Source organism: Adiantum capillus-veneris, chromosome 21 (genome assembly GCF_014529385.1).
Source record: "Adiantum capillus-veneris isolate H3 chromosome 21, ASM1452938v2, whole genome shotgun sequence".
Taxonomy (NCBI): domain Eukaryota; kingdom Viridiplantae; phylum Streptophyta; class Polypodiopsida; order Polypodiales; family Pteridaceae; genus Adiantum; species Adiantum capillus-veneris.
Window position 1 is genome coordinate 48,653,519 of NC_140951.1, and position 12,055 is coordinate 48,665,573.

Below are 12,055 nucleotides of genomic sequence, written 5' to 3' on the forward strand. Positions count from 1 at the left end.
TTCAGTTAGAAGCAGAAGAATCAGTGGATCCTGAATGGTATGATATTTATCAATTCCTTTCCCAGGGTGCCTTTCCAAAGGATTGGAAATAGAATCAGAAGAAAGCTTTGATCATAAAAAGCCTGAAATTTACCATCATCGGAGGAGTACTTTATCGATTAGGTGTGGATGGTATACTTCGAAGATGTGTCCCTATGGAAGGAAGAATGCAGGTTATTTCAGAAGCGCATAATGGCGAGTCTGGTGGAAACTTTTCCAACGAAGTGACCTACAAGAAGATTCTTCAAGCAGGTATGTGGTGGCAAACAATGATTGCTGATGTCAGAAGCTTTTGTAAAACTTGTGACATATGCCAAAGAATGGGCCGACCAACAACTGCAGACATGACTCCCTTAATGCCGATACAACCATTGGGAGTATTCATGAAATGGGGACTGGATTTTATGGGACCTTTTAAGAAGGTGACTCCTAGGAAGAACAAGTACATCGTGATGGCTACTTGTTATGTTACCAAGTGGGTTGAAGCTAAGGCTCTTCCTGACAACACAGCCAAGTCAACTGCAAGGTTTCTGTTTGAGAATATTGTCTGCCGATATGGATGTCCAGTGGAAATTGTGACCGATCAAGGGACACATTTTATCAATGATACAATGGAAATCCTATTGGATATGTTTTCAGTCAAGCATCGGAAATCTACTCCTTACTATCCCAGATGCAATGGACAGGCTGAAAGTAGCAATAAGACAATTAAGACTATTCTCACTAAGGTGGTGCAAAAGAAACCAGACCAGTGGGATTTGAAGCTTCAGACTGCTCTATGGGCTTATAGGACAGCTTATAAGTTAGATGAACTCAGGAAAAGAGCTATATTGGAACATGAGATTGTTCAACAAAGAAGGAAGCACTGGCATGATCGCCGAATTAAAGTCCGAGAATTCTAGAAAGGAGACTTAGTGCTTCTATATTAGTCTAAATTAGGTCCAAAGAAGCCGAATTTGAAGATTGCCTGGGCAGGACCTTTTGAGGTCAATTGGGTCTTCTCCAATGGCACAGTCAGATTGAAAGATTTATCTGGATTGATGTTGTCGGGAGTATATAATGGAGCAAAGATCAAACTTTATTATTCAGAGACCAGAGAAACTGGGTTGGAACAAGGTACTAAGGAACTGGAGGTTGTTGATCAAGAGATACCGGAATCAGACATTTTTGGTCTTTTCCATGTTCAACCAGTTCCAGCTTCAGCACCAGTACCCCAAGAATCAGATCAGGCTGACCTGAGAACCAGTACCAGTATGGTCCAGCTAGTGTGGGAATCAGTTCAGAACCAGTATAGACACATTTTCCAAATTTTAAGTGGGCAACAGTCAAGTGGTATGCCCAGTGGTAATTATTACAAGGATGGGTTGCAATCTTGTCCAATGCATGTTTGCCACGACAGCAACGGCGCACACAAGCCTAGGAGCGACGAGTGGTGGAGCTTTTATGGCGTGAACACGTATAACAGTCAGGAGAGTTAGCATTTTTCCTCATAAATCTCCTGCGCGACGCTTTCCTCCTGTCAACCATTCGCCATCGCCGAGCTCCGAGGTTTCATCACTACAGCCGCAAACTTTGACCTCTGACGAGATAGCTGATTGTCAGATAGCCTTACCAGTGACACCAGGAAACGGCTTTGACACAAGTAAGTCCTCTTTGCCTTCGCCTGTTTCATCGTCGTTGACCTCACAGTGTATGGGTAGAAGGAAATGCTCAGAGAAGATACAGGAAACTCTTGAAGAAACCCAGGCTATAGTGGTTGAGGCAAAGGCAAGCCTTCCTGTTCTTCCATACAGTAAAATCCAACGATATGTCTTTACTGATCACGCAATGACTCTGCTACAACTCTGGGATCTGCGAGTTGTGTTGCAAGCTGCAAGGATTGCTTTTGATGAAGATATCATCAAGCATGTTCTTGATTCCTTTGATGCTGAAACTAGCAGTGCTATGATAAATCATAGAAAGGTGTCAGTGACACCAGAAGCTATTGCATTTGCATTTCGGATGCCTAATGAGCCCAAACCATCTGTGGCGACTGCGCAACAAATACGTATTGCTCTAAAGGAGGATGAAACAGCTAGAAAGAAGCGCAAGGCAAGTGCTCAAGGAGTTCCAGTAGCAGGACTGGAAGCCTCCGCTGCTTACAGGTTTGTAGTTGAAGCAGTCAATCTTAAGAATAACCCAACGTATGTGTCAGAGAAATTATTTTCTATGCTGTTGGCCAAGATACTGGATCCACAAGTCCATATCAACCTTTTTCAAATACTCTCGCATAATGTACTCCAACAGACTGCCAAGCTGAAATCTCAAACTATTTTCAAGGCATGGTATGTCTGGCAATTCTGTATTGGGCTACTGCTACAGATGTTAACGAGCATGTAAAGTAGGCTTGGAGTGAGCAGCCCACCCATTTCTGAACCAAAGAAGATTGAACTGTCCTCAGACGACGAGGAAACAGACAGTCAAACAATTTCCAATGACCTGAAAAGGAAAGCCACTGCAGAGGAAGCTGGCAGTTCAAAGAAGCCAAGAATTACACTGACAAAAAGCAGTGAGTTCTTGGAACAAATAGAAAGCCAGGTTAAGTCAGTAAGCACTGAGAAAGCTGAGAAAAGTAAAACTGAGCAGCAACTTGCTCAGAAAACTATGCCGGATCAGTCAGTTTGTCAAACATACAGTTGCTACTAGTTCTGGGAAAGATCATGTAAAGTTAGTCACTAAGGAGAATGTACCAGACTAGTCAGGGGACAAAGGCAAGAGTCAACTGGACAAAGGGAAAGGTCGAGCGTCCTCGACTTTGTCTGGAGAAGTTTCTGTCATTTTTGGAAACCCTCTGCAACTGGTTAAAAATAATAAGTTGCAGCAAATGCAAACCCAGAAATTGAGAGGGCATCTTTTGCTCAGCACAACTGATTATGCAACTTTACCCTACGTGGCTCCTGTGGCAATATATGAACCTGTTGATTCTGATCCAACCACGGTCAAAGACAAGTGTTCAGTACTGATACAGTCTTCTTGGAATACCATTGTCAGTTGTATGGGACAATTGGTGGAGGCTGTTGGATCAGAAGACGAAGTCAAAAAGCTTAAAGCTGACTTGGCTGAAGCACAACATCAGATTGCAACACTCCAGAAAGCCCAGGAAGTGTAGAACATACAACATAGGGTACTGGAAGCTCAATCAGAAAGGGCTCAGGTGTTGTTGAACAAAAAGCTAGCTAAGGCTGAGTCTGAAATTATGATCATGAAGAGTCAAAGGAATGAAGCACTGAGAGCTGCCGAGCGAGCTGAAACGATGCTTAGAATGAAGCGGGCAGAATTCAAAAAGCTGCTCTTGCACCATACAGCTCTGAAGTGTTCGCTGTGACTGACATATACATCTACAATAGCTTGTCTGAAATTTTAAACCCCGCAAGCAATAATGTTTTTGACTTAGAAAATTTAAAGTCCTTGATGAAAAGTCTGCAGAGCGATTTGCAGGACAAGATGGGTGAATTCAATAATGCTCTGATGAACCAAGGTATAATGGATTATATTGAGCAACAGACTTCCCCAGAGGAGGATGGAGAAGATGAAGAAGATGAAGTTGATCAGGAGGAGGATGATCAAGAAACTGGGCATACAAAGGATGATGATGATGCCCTACCACCATCTCCACCTCCAGGACCTGGTACTGGTGGGACAGGGCCAGATGAAGGAGGCCAGTCACAGCCATACCAGACTGAGGGTCAACAGGAAGGACAGGATAAAGAGCACTAGTCGGATCATCAGCAGACTGAAGAGCAGTAGCCAAGTAACACTGGGAATTAGCCAACTGATCAGTCCCATCATAGCGGAGAGGCTAAAGGGAAAATGAAGGTTCAAGATGAGGGACCAGTGATTGATCATCAGCATTCACTGCAGCTCATTACTTTGAATAAGCAGCTGAGACATCAACAGGCCTCCATCACCAGACAGTATCTGGAGGATGATGCTCTCTGGACTGATTTAGAAAGATTTCAAAGACTATATGTGGGAGCCAGGGAAATGGTAGAACATTGGAAATCTGCTGCTTTCCATGATAAAGAAGCTTGTAGACTCCCTGCGCATCCCAGTACAAGTTAGCTATTGGAACGAGTTCCGGAATGGATACTCACTACTGATGAGAAAGTGGCAAACCCGCACTGGCAAAGACAGTCTACTGCAGATTGTCGGTCTTTAGCTCTAGAACTGGAACTTCTGTTGGGTAACAAACCAACTTACCGCTGTATGAAGGATGTTAGGGTCCAACTCAAGGAAGTTCTAGTACAATTGCAAGCTGCCAGAGGTGTTTTGGATCAAAGAGTGAAAGCCATTCTTGAGGACCAGACAGCCACTAGCAGAGGACCTCAAACGCGAATGTCAGTAGGAGCACAGGCAACTGCTCTCCAAACCCTATTCCAGTTAGTGAGAATCACTAGAAAGATGATGCAACAAGAGAACCGGGCAGTTTTCAATTTCTTGGAATTTGTGTCCGATTCTCCAGTTCTCTTGTATGCTGTTCCAGTAAGAGAAACTGAGCTGCCAAGATTCTTTCCAACGCGGTATCCTCAACATCAAGAACCAGTTGATCGACTCACATATTTCAAAATAACCGATGAGCTTCAGGATTGGTATGAGCGATCAACTCTGGAATGGAAGACTTGGCAGACATTGCTCAATGATGCTCTTCACGTCAATGACATTCATGCAATGAAAGAAGAACTACAAAGGATTCAGTTGTGTATGGGCCAGTGGAAGATTTAGGTCAGAGGATTGACTAGGATTACTAATCGGTTACTACAGCTTACGGTCGAATCTTCCAAACTGCTTGAGAAAGACATTGTAGCGAAGCCGGGTCTGGCACTGCAGTACAGGGAAATGACTGAGATTCTTTTCGAAGCTCGCGTCAAAACAAATCAGCCTCTTCCAGAAGGATGGATCCATACTGCTTCGCATTGTCATAAGCTGTCCAGAACCACACTGAGCAAGGGCAGGCGTACACTCTATGATCCTGACACGAAGACCTATCATTCTCTCACGCCTTATGAGGTAGAGATGACCACTGACTGGCGGGATCAGCTTGAGCAGGAGGCCATTTACCGACTGATTCAGAAGGAGAATGCTGGTGCTGAGACTTCTCAGGCACCGTCCCGGTCAAAGAGCAAAGGCAAAAGGAAGACGGTCCAATGGAAGGATACTGGGTAGTTCCATCTCAGAATTCAGTGGCGACTTTTCTTCTCAGCAGGCAGGGAGAGATGACAGCTCCACCTTGGCCTGGTGAGAGCTCCACCTTGGCCTTTTCAGCTGCCTCTCGCAATCTGTGATCCTTCTTGAACTTCTGCATCCCAATATCAGAACCAGACAATGGATTTTTCAGTTCCACACCAGAACCAGACGATGGATTTTTCAGTATCACATCAGCATCAGACAGGAAATTTTTAGAAATTTTGAAATCTTGCCAAAATTCAAGAAAGAAGGGAAGGATGTAGACGGCTGGATAATCACCATGTGGGAACGTGTTCTTAGAAGATGGGCAACGAATTACTTAGTAATTACTACAGTAAAAGCGAAGTGTATAAATAGGGCCCATTACATTATTATCGGGTTGGCAATTGTTATCACTTGTATTAGCGCTTTGGGCTATAATTGTACTTGAGCATCAGTGGCAGTATTGTCGGCTATACTTTCTCTCTGTAATCATATTCGCTGTAATCTCAATCATGGTATATATTTCAGTGATACTTACTTCTCGACCAATCTTCTGAATCTGAATCTGAATATGAACTTTATTACAGTCTATAAGTCTGATTCTTATTTCAGTATCCACATTTCAGTCTAGTCTTTGATTTCTGTCTAGTCTGTTGTCTGAAATTTTCCCACACTAGTAGCTGAAATCCTTCAACACTGGAATTAGCTGTCTCAAGAGATCAGCTCCAATTCCACCCTTTACTTCGTCAAAGTATAGCATGTTTAAATCTAGGGGTTCCAATCCTTTGTGCTTATCATGCACACAAGCAAGCACATTGTTGAAGTCTACAATTACTGCCCAATCTCTATGGACTGGGAAGCGAGACATTGGTTCGTAGCAAGGAAGCTGGCGATCAATGTGCTCTACCTCATCAGTGGGCGGTGGGGGTTTTGAGCCAACCACACAAATTTAACTACACAACACAAATGGACAGAAATTAAGAGAGAATATTTAGATTTATATTGCCGAGAAAATGATACAAAGCTGTAGTCTAAAAAAGATAGCATGAAAAAAAAGATACAAAGCTACAAGAAGCTAAAGCTTCTTGCATGCTTTGGTTTTTGGGAGGAGTATGCTAGTACTCTTTTTGGGGTCTTGGGACAGCTCGTCCTCCACTTGCTTCTTTCTCTTCTTCTGCATCTCCGCCGCTACAAATTGCAGGGTTGATTCCATTTCAAGATCCTCTACCTCAGCTACATTGTCCTCCTTACAGGCATCAGTACTTGGGCAGCATATTGTGACCACAATGAACATGGTGACCATGATTCAGACATGGGAGGAGACAGATATACAAAACTAACATCACCTTGGTTGCTTGCAGACGGGGTTTTCTACTTCAGAATGTCTTCGTCACTACCATCAACACTTTTCCCACCCTCAAAGTTCTTGTACTTCAGTAGCATGGCGTCAAGGTCAAAGACCTCGTCCACATCGTGCATGGACGATGTGGAAGCTTCTTTCTCAGCCACTAACTCAGCTGAACCAACACAATTAGTCTCCACAACAGATTAGCATAAGTTTTGTTGTATAAAATGACCAACCTACCTTCAAGCTCCTCATAAGTGCCCAGCATCTTGCTATATGGGGTATCTCCCATTTATAGTCTAGTACAACACACTTGGGATCAGTCACGCTGACCACTGAAAAGCAGAATGGATGATATATGTGGCCACACGGTAGCTGAAACACATTGGCCGCATATTTTCCCAATAGTTCTTGACCACAGGCCATGCAATTTCCACACAATAAAACAATATCCACACTAAAGTTAGACTTGGAAGGTGGAGTGGGCACTAGAAGGGCCCTGTCCTCTCTTTTCAAAAAGTTGATGGCTCCCTGTCCATTTCTTGAACTATTTTGTGTACAAAATGAAAAACAAAGGAAGATTATTGCACAACCAACCATGATGGGGGACATGCAGGCCCTAGCAATAATAGGCACTTGCAATCACCTTGGAGCACTTGCTGGAACATTCAAGTACTTGTAGACACTTACAAGTGCTTGCTAGTGCTCTATATATGTCCACTTTCAACACTTTGAAAGGCACTTGCTAGCACTTAGAAGCTCTTTTTAGCACTTTGAAGCACTTTCAACCACCTGCAAACTCGTGCACATGCTTGCAGGGTCTTAAAAGTGTTTAAAAGTGCTTTAAAGTGCTCTTAAGTGATTGCAAAATAAACTTCTAAGCACTTTGAAAGCATTTGAAGCAATTTTAACCACTTTGAAGCACCTTCAAGCACTTGCAGGATTTTGCAAGTGATTGAAAGTGCTTAAAAGTGCTTTAATGTGCCTGCACGTGGTTCAAAGTGCTTGCAAGTGCATAAAAGTTAGGCACTTTTTAGCACTTGCACATGTTTAAAAGTGCTTGGAAGTGCTTGCAGGTGCTCTATATGTCCACTTATAGCACTTTAAAAGGCACTTCCTAGCACTTTGAAGCACTTTCAACCACCTGCAAACTCTTGCAAGTGCTTGCAGGGTCTTAAAAGTGGTTGGAAGTGCTTTAAAGTGGTTAAAAGTGCTCTGAAATGATTGCAGAAAGCACTTTTAAGCATTTTGAAGTAATTTTAACCACTTTGAAGCACCTTCAAGCACTTGCAAGAGTTTGAGAGTGGTTCAAAGTGCTTTAATGTGCCTGCATGTGGTTCAAAGTGCTTGTAAGTGCATAAAAGTTAGGCATTGTTTAGCACTTGCAAGCATTTGTAGGTGTTTAAAAGTGATTGGAAGTAGTTAAAAGTATTTGCAAGTGCTAAATAGTCAAGTACTTTCAACACTTGCAAGCACTTTTATGCACCTGCAAGCACTTGAAGGCATTCCCAAGTGTTTGCATGTGCTTAAAAGAGCCTGCAAGTGGCTGGAAGTGCTTGCAAGTGAACCACTTTTAGCACTTTATACACTTTAAAGACAAAGAAGACTGGAGTATCTGCATGGCTCACACCTTCATCCTTGCAGCATCATTGAATCTAAAGTACTTGGAGAGTACACTTGTAAGGGCTCCAATTTCAGCCTCCTTTTTGGCAATCACAGCCGCGTTTCCTGTTGAAGAGGCTTTCAGTTTCTCCACCTCTGCAATGATGGGTGCACAAGTTGAGGAGGTACCTTCTTTGTGCAACCATAAGTCCCGCTTTGCAACTAGGACTGTCTTTGCAGACTTCACCTTCTCTTTTGCCTTCACTGCATGTTGCTCAAGGTCATCGACAAGATTATCCACCCATGCTGTGTAGAGGGGCTGAGAGGCTGTCCACATGTGTTGTAGAGGGAGTTTGGACGCCGCAGGACCGTCCACAACATTCTCTATCAGTCCTTCAAATGTGGGGGCTTCCATCATGCTGTAATCGGACATGAACTTCTGTATTTTTTGATTGAGCCCCCCTTTCTGGCTCTTGACATTCTCTAATACTTGCTCCCCGACCAAAGCCCATGCAATCTTATGGCTGTCAGGGTCTGCTTTGGCAGCATCGCAGTATTCATATGCAAACCCCCTTGCAAACCTTGTCATGAGCTCGCCATTGGAGGGGACAGCCTAATAGACCTTCTGATAAAGAAGCATGCATGCATCGTAAGGGTGGTCATGTACCTAATGGAGAAAGATCTTAGTCTTCTTCTCTGGTACCTTGAACATTGTTGACCACTATTTAGGTGGCAAGTCTTCGTCTGTTAAATCCTTGGGCAGCTTGCCCTCCATGCTCAGTCCATATTCCTCATGCAACTGCAATGCAAAATAGCAAAACCTGGAAAGTACCGGATACTCCACCGATGCTGCAAGCAAAGCCATGGAGAAAAATGATTTGCAGCCAATGCTGAAAAATAGGATTTTTTGCCATGCATTGCCATGAGGCGCATAGACGCAACCAAAACGCAATGTAGAACTCACCTTTTCGAGCATATTTTTCAGCCGACAACATGCATTTGGAGAGGGAATTTTTGACGGTCGTGTTTGTTGCTAGGGTCTGTAGCGTCGTGTTGGTTGTAGGGGACTATTGTGTCGTGGTTGTTGAAGGCGTCTGTTGTCTCTCATGTGTTGCGAGGGTTTGCTGTGTGGTGGCTGTTGCAGGGGTCTACTGTGTTGTGGTATTTGTTGCAGGGGTCACCTGTTGTACCATCTCCCTGCTCTGAGTCGGGTTTTTGCACTTTCTAGAGGGAGTATTCTTCTTAGGAGTCATCTCTGTAGAGGGTGCTGCTGCAGCCTTTATGCTTCCATGTGGGGGGAAATGGGGGCAGAGCTCCACTAGGGCTATGGCAGAGCACAACATGTGCAATGGGGGGTAGAGTGCGATGGCTACAACATGCAATGGAGGGAGTACAAGCTATGGGAGTAGAACGAGCACACAGGTATAGGTGGGCGTTCGAGTGACAAGCTAGTTGCGTGAGAGGAAAGGAGAAAGAGGACAAGGAGTGTCTAGGCCATGATGACTGTAAGTTCAAAAAAAGGGGACCATTCTACGGCATAATGGCTCGCATGCATCTAGATTATAGGTACATAAATTATATTGCATGCAAATTTAGAAGTTTCCTCCCCTCTTTTCCTAAATTTGAAAAACGTAGAATTTTCCTCCACCTAGATGCTATAAGTGGTACCACCAAAAGGTGCAAAAAGTGGTACCACCTAAACATGCTTTCACCCACTTCCTAACATTCATAGATGACTCTACTAGAAAGGTGTGGGTTTATCTCTTGAACCAAAAGAGCGACATCTTTAGTGTCTTTTAGAAGTTCTTAGCATTGGTAGAGAACCAATTGGGTAGAACGCTTAAAGCTTTGGACAGTGACAATGGAGGCGAGTACATCTCCTCCGAGTTCAAGGACTTTCGCAATAAAAGAGGCATTAGAAGACATTTTAACACGCCTTACATACCCGCCCAAAACGATGTGGCTGAGAGGTGAATAGAACCATTCAAGAATGGGTCACTTCTATGTTGTCTACGACCAATTTACCTCAAAAGTTTTGGGTAGAAGCTATTATGACGGCTGCTTATTTGATCAATCTATCACCTAGTACACCACTAAAGTACAAGGTTCTGCAGAAGATGTGGATGAGCAAAGAGCCCAATACTGATAGATTACGTGTATTTGGGTGTGAGGCATTCTCACATGTGACAAAAGAGCTTAGACAAAAGTTGGACTTCAAATCACACAAGTGCATCTTCATTGGATATGGTTTGGATGGAGAGATAGAATATCGTCTCTGACACCCGAAATCTAAGAAGGTTATACGAAGCTCACAGGTGATATTCAACGAGTCTAAGATGCATAGAAAGCCAGTGAAAGACATTGAGTATCATAGAGTACGGTTTGAGGATGATTCACTTTCCACTAGTAAACACACACATGTTGCTCCAGAGAACGCAAAATCCAGCAGTCAGGCACTTCGGATATCTACTTGTACATCTCGTGCACCTCAGCGTTTTGAGCCAGGATTAGACTACTTGCTAGTCACTGACTGTGGTGAACCCACTTGCTACAAAGAGGCCATTCAAACGGATGACAGTGTGAAGTGGGAAGAGGCTATGCAATTTGAGTATAAATCAATCGTAGCAAATGAAACTTGGAAATTGACAGAGTTACCAGCGGATAAACAAGCATTGCCTGCAACTGGGTGTACAAGAAGAAGTATATCACAGATGATCCTGAGCCTAAGTATAAGGCTAGATTGGTTTCAAAAGGGTTCAAGCAAACGAAAGGCGTGGATTTTGATGAAATATTTTCTCCAGTGGTCAAGATGACTACATTGCATCTTGTGCTTGGTCTAGTAGCCATCGAGGACATGGAATTGGTCCAAATGAATGTGAAGATAGCATTTCTTCATGGAGATCTTGAAGAGGACATCTACATGAAATAGCCAGAAGGTTTTTTGATAAAGCCTGAGAAGTCAACATGGGTAGAACTGGTGTGTAGACTCAAGAAAGCTTTGTATGGATTGAAGCAAGGCTCAAGGCAATGGTACATCAAGTTCGATAAGTACATTCAATCCCAAGATTACGTACGGAGCCAAGAGTGGATGATATGCTCATAGTCGGGAAGTCAAAAAATGAGATTGCACTTCTCAAGGATGCCTTAAGCAAACAGTTTGCTATGAAAGATTTAGGTGATGCAAATCACTTTATTGGTATGCGTATCAAGAGAGATTGCAAACATGGTATACTTGAACTTTCACAGAAAGAGTATCTTCACAAGGTCTTGCAACATTTTAATATGCAAGGGGGGAAAGCATTGAGTACCCCAATGACTGCATCCAAAAAACTTAGCAAGCACGATTGTCCCAAATCGGATACTGAAAAGATAGAGATGGCAAAGGTGCTGTATTCTTTGGTAGTTGGCAGTCTCATGTTTGCCATGGCTAGCACATAGCCAGAAATTGCATATGTAGTGGGAATGGTCAGTAGGTTTATGGAAAATCTAGGTAGAAAGCATTGGGAAGTAGTGAAGCACATCTTGAGATACATCAAGGGCTCAGCTAGCAAGTGCTTACACTTTGGGAACAGTGATGCATCCATAGTTGGATACTCTGATTCAGATTACGTGGGTTATGTGGACACTAGGCGATCCACATCTGGTTGTGTTTTCTTATTTGCTGGAGCGACAATTTCTTGGAGATCATGCCTCTAGAATTGCACTTCTTCCACCACTGAGGCAGAATATGTTGCAGTTTCCAGTTCCAGTAAGGAAGGTGTGTGGTTATCTCGTCTTGTGGGAGACCTTGATATACACCAGACTCTAGTGCTACATTGTGACAGTTAGAGTGTGATTGTGTTAGCAAAGAACCTCGTGTTTTCG